At 49.1% G+C, this 7,957-nt stretch overlaps 1 pseudogene; it reads right to left on the bottom strand.

Annotated features, from left to right (window-relative positions):
* Positions 1–704: 704 nt before the first annotated feature.
* On the bottom strand, positions 705–2,936 carry LOC144121004 (cullin-3 pseudogene; annotated as a pseudogene).
* Between the last annotated feature and the right edge of the window lie 5,021 nt (positions 2,937–7,957).

Raw genomic sequence — 7,957 nt, 5'->3', positions numbered from 1 at the left:
AAAAGAAGAAATTTTGTTGCTACTTCTACACTGAAGTGGAAAATGTCTCATGGCCATTACGCATCCCGAACAAAACTACACAGAAAAAAGGGGAAGTTTGCTTTCCTCTAATTCTTATGGAATACGAACTGAACGCAAATAATATTCGTATTCTCTTTCATGTTGGAGCCGCCTGCACTCATATGCACGCAGTAACACTAAGAACTGCACCTCTATTCTACTTCTTCCATTTGTCTGCGTTCATAAGCGGAATAAGTGCAAAGTATTCGTCATGAGAATATAATGCCGATAATTAAGTGCGGCATGAATGTGTGACGCTCATCATAACGCTGCTTCCGCGTAGCCAGCTGCTACGGTTTATGGGGGTCCAACATCTCAAAGCGACTCGGGCTATGAGGGACGCCGTTGTGATGGGCTCCGAAAATTTCGACCACCTGGGGTTCTTTACGTGCACTCTCATCACACAGTAAACGGGCCTCTAGAATTTCGCCTCCATTGAAATTCGACCGCCGCGGCCGAGATCGAACCCGCGTCTTTCAGGTCAGCAGCCGAGCGCCAGAACCACTAAGCCACTGCGGCGGCGCCCACCCAGCAGCTACAAGGAAATATAAAAGGCTGTGGCGCAAACCTGGGGAATTTATTTTTCGAAGGAGATTTTGCTTGAAGACGGAGACCAGCTCGCGCTACGAGCGCCGCTCGCCCTTTCATGGCACGTAGGTGTACACGTCCTCGTCATCGAGAGCCCTCTTTATGTACTCTCGTTTCTCCATGGCCTCGATCCTTTTCTTGATCTCATGGGGGCTAGGGATGAACCCTATGCGCAGCAAGCTGATAACCTCAGGGACGAGCTCGTTGTAGGAGAGCTTCCGGTGTTTCTTCATCACTCGCACAATGGCGGCGTCCAATTGAAACCTTAGTTCTCCACTGATCACGTTTTCTGCCACCGCCTCGTTCCTATTCGCCTCGTTCTTCCTCTGGGCGGCGAGCAACAAGATCTTCACCTGGCGAGATTCAGGAGCGAAAGAGTGATTCACTGCAAAGACCTGGCCTCGTTTGATGTCATTTGCCTCGGGTTCCTTGACGAGCACCCTCTCGTTGGATTTTCCTGCTGACAACGACAGAAGCACGTTCACCAAGTCCTCCTCGGGAATGCCAGTCTTGTAGGCTATGTCCTCGAACGGGATCCTCTCGAGGTCATTGAACAGCATCAAAACGCACATTTGGTACGTGGATACCAGGATGGTGTACGTGTGTGCGTCACTGGAACGATGTGGGGACGCAGAATACATGGACAGCTCGTTGTCCTCGTCGAACACACTCAGTTCCGCCGAGCCAAACTGTGGCTGCAGAGTCAGCTTCCGGGCCTTGTGCTTCGCCATGTAGAACAGCCTGAATGTCTCAAAAACACCACGGGGGGCAGCAGGAATCTTGATTTGCTGCGTAACCGCTGGAACAGGCCAAGAGCCCTTGGTCAACAGGCGTACATTCAGGTCTAATTCATGCAAGTCGATTTCACATGAAGCCAAGATGGTCTTAAACTGCGCTGTCATGGTATTGGAGATAGCGACGTCGTTGAGCACGGCCTCAAGTTTTGACGTGAACATGCGGCCGCACTGAGCCTTGAGTTTGAAGATCATGCTTTTTTCGGCATCCTCTGAAACGCCTTCGTTAAGTAGCAGCCGCTTGCATAGGTGCTCTCTGTAGTAGCTCTCGAAAAGGTCTTTGTCTTTCAGGAACCGGAAGATCGCGACCGTTTTGTCGAGGAGCTGCTCTCGCTGGTGGCGAGTCATTTCTTTTATGCTGTTACTCAGTATGTCATCTACAAACAAGGCCAGATGCTCGGGCGACTTACGGTTGAGGCTGAGGAAGTACTCGAAGTTGGCATCGATCATCTGCTTCACCAGGCGCTCGCCATTGAAAGAGCTGTGCAGTAGGTGGTCAAATTGGTCCTTAAGATCCAGAAGCTTCTTTACAATACAGAGTGAGTCTGTCTCGTCACCGTCCTCCGTCATAATTGACCTGCCAAGCTCCCGCACGTACGTGTTCGCACGATCTAAAAATGTTTCCAGGCCGTTCTTAGTGTGACTAAGCAGACGAAACATGCGAGCTAGTTCCTCCACCTGTTTGTGTACCAGCATGTGTACAACTCCCGAGCCTTCCATATCCACGATTTTCTTGACATGGTTTGCGACCAGCTCCTCGTAGACCACATGTCTGATGAGGCGTTGGGTGGAAACACTGAGGCACTCCTTTGCCAGCTCCACCTCTTCGCTGATACGCTGCTCCGCCATGTCGACGTAGGCGATCGCCGTCATTTTAGCAAGGTGCTTCTCACTTTCCAGGGCATAGAAACTTGCGGTCTGCGCCAGAAATGGGCGCTCGAAGTCTTGCTCGTAGACTGAATTATCAATACCAAGCTTTCCAAGCATCTCACAAGTGTCCTTGATGAGCACCCTGTCGACGTTCTCGCCCATGCGCTCGCGGTTTATCATGTGAAGCAGTGCATCCCGAAGCGTATCCCGTATGTCAACGTGGCGGGCTATTTCGTCCCGGAAAATAACCCTGCCCAAGTTGTACACACTATGCTCTTCGTTCTGCGGTACGTACACGGAGTCCATATGCAAGGCAAAGTGGTCTATCACTTTCATCTTGGCCTGATGTTCGTTCCAAGCGCTGTTTAGTGTTTGCAGGAAGGTGTCTTGAGCGGAGGCCACGATCCTTGGCCGCACGTTGTTCACCAGTTGCTCAACTACCGCTTCGCGCAGGCCGCCGTAGAGTGTCGCCCCTTCTCCGTGGAACACCATGGTGTAGGCTCTGCGGTACAGCTCGTCGAATCGCTCACCATCCGAGCCGTTCGCCTGGATACCTTGTATTGCGTTCCACAAGGGCTGCCAGACGTTATCGGGGATGTCATCTTCCCCCGGACGGCGAAACATCGATACCCACACCTTCTTGGATTTTTTCTTCTCGGGGACTGAGGCTATGGCGTCCGCCGCTTCACGTTCTTTTCGCTGTTTACAGCTCTGCTCGAGCCATCGGCACTTCTTTCTCTTCCGGTATGACTGTTTCGCATGCGCGTGCACGTGCACAAGAACGTCGAGGTACTCTTCCAATGCGGACGTAGTTATGAAACACAAATTACTTCCAGTAATCTAAACATATTAAACTCGGCTGCATTACTGCCAAACAGTTTCAATTAACGTTACATATTTAATGGAGATCTCATAGTGGCGGGATGAGTGGTTTATTGGTGAAAAATTCACAGATTATGTTTACAACATTCGATTCAGAGCGAAAGCACGGGCTTTTGTTTGCCAGCTGATTTTACGAATTTTTCATGCTTGAATGACTAAAATGAGGTACGCACATGATGACTGATTCAGTTTTCTGTCCTTTTTTTTAGCGGAAAAGCAAATGATTTTTTTGCTCGGGTCTGAACATCTGGATTAGTGCTGCATAGAAGACGGCGATGAGAGGGCAATGCCGCGGGACGGAGCTCTCGCACCAGGCTGTGCATGCGGCGTTGAAGACGACGATGATGAGCACTCGCACTAGGATGTCCCTTGTGGGTGTATGCCATTTTATGAGGCCAACAAAAACAACGTGTCATTAGCTTCTAAGCCGCCGCGGTGGCTGAGTGGCTATGGCGCTCGGTTGCTGACCAGAGAGGCGCCGGTTCGATCCCGGCCGTGGTGGTTGCATTTAGATGGAGGCGAATTTCTAAAGGTCCGTGTACTGTGCGATGCGTTAAAGAACCCCGGTTGGTCGAAATCTCAGAAGCCCTTCATTACGGTGCCTCTCATAGCCTTAGTAGCTTCGGGACGTTAAATCCCCATAAAAGAAACTAAACCAAACCATTAGCTTCTTGAGGACAACAACAAGAGCAAGAGACGATCACATACACGCAGGAGACGGTTTTGCTAGTATCTGAACCTGCAATCCGGATTAACTTTATTTTTCATTCTGCGACAATGTCACCTGTCGAACAGATCAATTTGCACAAAGCAGCTAACAGCAGACAAAAATAAGCAGCAGTATGCGCACCACAAAACAATCAAAGAACAGAAAAACGGTTGCGATCAGACTTTCTGGCTAGTGTTTGAGAGTAAGTGCGTGGGGAACAGCCATTTATAGGAATCGTTACTGAGTCCTTTAGGCGCACTAATATTCAATAAAAGGCGCGGTGCTTTGACCTTACGATTGCTTTTCGCAGGCTTGATCTCTCACATTTTCACTACACGCTGTAATTTGGAGCTGTTTTTTTTTGGGGGACCTAAATCTACTGTCCATGAACACCTTTTTAGCGGTCACGAAGCTTCCACTTAGTTTTATGCAGGGTCTTGGAAGCTACCGCTACGGCCATCGATGTGAATGAGGAGGCGACGATTCGGCGCCGGAAATGACGGGTTACGTAATGCGTTCGTGTTCGTACGCACTTATGGATGTTTCTGCGACTTTTCGCTGCTGATTTTTGGCAAGTTACTGGTCCAGTACATATATAGTACATATATATGCAACGCACATTCATGGCAAAACAAAACAAAAATTTTGGGGTGAGACTTGGGGCAACAGTAGAAAGATTATATATATTTAACCTACGCAAAGTAATGCCTGGCTGGAAAAATGTTTCTCCAAGTCCTATGTTATTCAGGCGTTAAAAATTACCGAGTGCGAGTTCTCGGGAAAATAATTACTGATGCCCTGCCTCGATACCCAGCCGCTTGGTAAAGTTACCAGCTGATGGAGCATGCACGTTCCCACATACCTTCACACATGTCAGACCATTGGCTTACGTGACTGCATCGAAATATTTTTTTTTTTCTCGCACGCTCTCATCCGGTATACTTTTGCGGCCGATAGTACACATTAATGTGGACTGTCAACTCGCAGCATTTTCTGAGAGAGCACTACAGCTGCTTGCCATCTGTTTGTTTCATAAGCATTTTTCACTCTACATATAGCTGATGGGTTGCTCTTTTCTCTTAGCTTGCCTACGCAGTAAATTCTAATTCGCGAAAAAGAGGGCAACGTGTCCTTCGACCTAATCATGTAGAGAGATTTTGTCCTTCGCAATAATAATCTTTGTTTATTGGGTTTCTAGCCTCATACACATCTTCGATGACAAAAATTGGAGAGAAAACTTAAGCTCCGCCTTCAGGGTATGCCGCGATAGTGTAATGGGTTTAGATAGCGTAAAGATGATGATGGTGATGATGGATTTTTATGGAGCTATAGGGCAGCTTTGGCCAAAGAGCGCCATGACACAAGGTATTTTCTTCTACTCACGGTGGAGTCAAAGACCCATTTCCCAAGCATTTCACCCTCAAGAAACCGAGCACCAGGTCAGGGGAAAGTTTGTACAGGTTGTATCACTGGTTTGTACCGGGCGGCACTGGGGATCCAACCCTGTACCTCCCGCATGCGAGGCGTATGCTCAAACCATTAGGCCAACGCTGCGGTTTAGATAGCGTAAGTTTGGCTTTGATGGTTTATGGGGTCTTAACGTCCCAAAGCGACTCAGGCTATGACGGACGCCGTAGTGAAGTTCTCCGGAAATTTCTATCACCTAACGTGCAGTGACATCTCACAGTACACGGGGCCTCTAGCATTTCGCCCCCATCGAAATGCGAGTGTCGCTGCGATCGATCCGCCGCCTTTCGGGTCAGTAGCCAAGCGCGATAACCACTGAGCCACCATGGCGGCTAAATCGTGTAAAGTCTGAGGTGAAACACCCTGTATTGCACATAAATAACAGCGCGACCGACGGGACAATAAGGAAGAGACACAAACACGAGCGCTGTTTCTGCCGATCGTGTTTGTGGCGCTCGTGTTTGTGTCTCTTCCTTATTGTCCCGTCTGTCGCGCTGTTATTTGTGTGTCATGTACCAACTGGCCCGGCTAATTCCACTCTTGGACCCTGTGTTGTCTCGTGCGAGTTACGACTGCTTGCACTTAGTCAAGAAAGCTACGCATGAAACAAATTACTAAATTAACTATGCCGCAACGAGATTTCAACCCGTTGCATAAACGTATGGAGGCGTTCAACTCAAATCAAAGGGCATTCCACTGTCAGTCGGCCTACTGCGACCGCTATTGGATGGGAATTATAGCTTGGCGGCGTGCGTGGCCGCCGTATATTTGAACCATCCCTCAGAAACTAACGGCGAATTCCAAAGGGCGAACCGGAGAATCTCTTTGAACCCGCGAAGCAGCGAGATGCCTATAAAGGGACCACACCGTCGCGGTCCAGTCAGAATTCAGGATCTGAATCCAGATCTAGCCATTGAAACCAGCTCTTCTGTTTCGCGCAGCAAGAAAACTAGCTCCGGATCCCCGTTTGGAATACGCCGTAAGCCTATATCATGCGCTGACGAGGGCATGTAAATATGCACCTTTCAGTTACGGATGGCGCAGTGCGAACAGGCGCGTCAAGAGAAGAACGAAACCTCGCGGCGTGCACCCAAATGTGCGAAGTCAGTGACCAACTCTTTTGCACGCGCTTGCTCAGCGATGAAGCTGCACCGGGCCAGCCTCCTTAAAGGTGCACTAAAGAGGAATCTGAACTCGTCTTTTTACCGCGGGAACTCTATCTACACGTTCCGGGCATTCATAGAAACTTCGAATTATTGCCCCGTGCGGCCGATTTCCCTAATTAAATCGGATTAAATGTCCTGACTGTCGCCTTTTTTTGAACTCAACGCGGTAGGTAGGAGGAGTCAGACAACGAGTGGAGCGCCTTTCAGCCAGTCCAGTGGCGGCTTCGGTTTCGCTTTTATTCTGCTTTTTAGGTTTCAGTGAATAGACAGTTTCCGTCACAGGCAATATAGCCGCAAATTAAGTCCACGGAAATAAAAATACACAAGGACTCATTGATTTACGTGTCACTCCGACGATGGCAGAGCGGCAAGCCGCCACGGAACTGTTTGACGCGTTGGTTGACTTCGCCTATACCTACCGCGTTGAGTTAAAAAAAAAAGGCGAGAGCCGGGGCACTTATTCCGATTTAACTAGGGCAATCGGCCGCACAGCACAATAATTCGAAGTTTCTAAAAATCCCGGAACGTGTAGATAGAGTTCCCGCGTTAAAAGACGAGTTCAGATTCCTCTTTAGTGCACATTTAATGCCAGCGACGCAAGCGCCACCGTCGCTGCGGGAAGCGGTGACAAGAGGTGGGTTTTTTTATAAGCACCGTTGTCCTGCCCATAGAGTTTCCAAATATCACCTACGCGGAAAGCTGGTGCTACCGTCGATGCGAGTTCCTTAAAAGGGCACTTCATGGAGGAAGAATTCTTTACGCCCTCCGTGGGGCACCTCATCCGCCGTGGGAATGCCGGAAAGTCGAGGTGTATCTTACGTGGCTTGGCTACTGTTAGACGTAAAATATAACTAGGACTGCGTAACTAGGACTGCATAACTAGGACATAACAAGGACTACATACCCAAAGCACTCCTTAGTGCTGGCTGTTGAAAAATCTATGCCACTAGAGCTATATTTTCCGACCCATACAACTGCCTTTACCTGTCAATAGATAAGTATATCCACCTGAAACTACAGTCAAAGACGCCCAGGAAAGGTTATAGCTATTTGGGCGAATTGAATATAGCTGGCCACAGGATATTTTTGTACGGGAAACATTTGTTCTCTTTCAGTCGCCAGGCGCGCCAAAGTAGTAGAAATCGGAGCTATAACCGGAGTTGTCTACCACTAACGGTGACGCAAAAAGGGGGGCACGCAGCAAGCAACACCACATATTTTTTTTCGGCCGTGCGTGCTCCAATGGGAACTGTGTTGAGCATGGAGGAAGGAAAGCTTAGGATAGGCCCGTGCTATCCGAGCAGTGTGACGAAAAGTGTGCCGGGAGACGCGTGCTTTCGCAAGGACCATTGGGAGTCTTTGGCCGATGGCAATAGATAACGTTGGACGCAGCGGCGTGGTCTGCATCATCGGCGCCTCTG

This window comes from Amblyomma americanum, chromosome 1 (assembly GCF_052857255.1).
Source record: "Amblyomma americanum isolate KBUSLIRL-KWMA chromosome 1, ASM5285725v1, whole genome shotgun sequence".
NCBI classification, from domain to species: domain Eukaryota; kingdom Metazoa; phylum Arthropoda; class Arachnida; order Ixodida; family Ixodidae; genus Amblyomma; species Amblyomma americanum.
The sequence above is the reverse complement of the archived record's forward strand: the minus strand, read 5'-3'. Positions and strand labels throughout refer to the sequence as shown.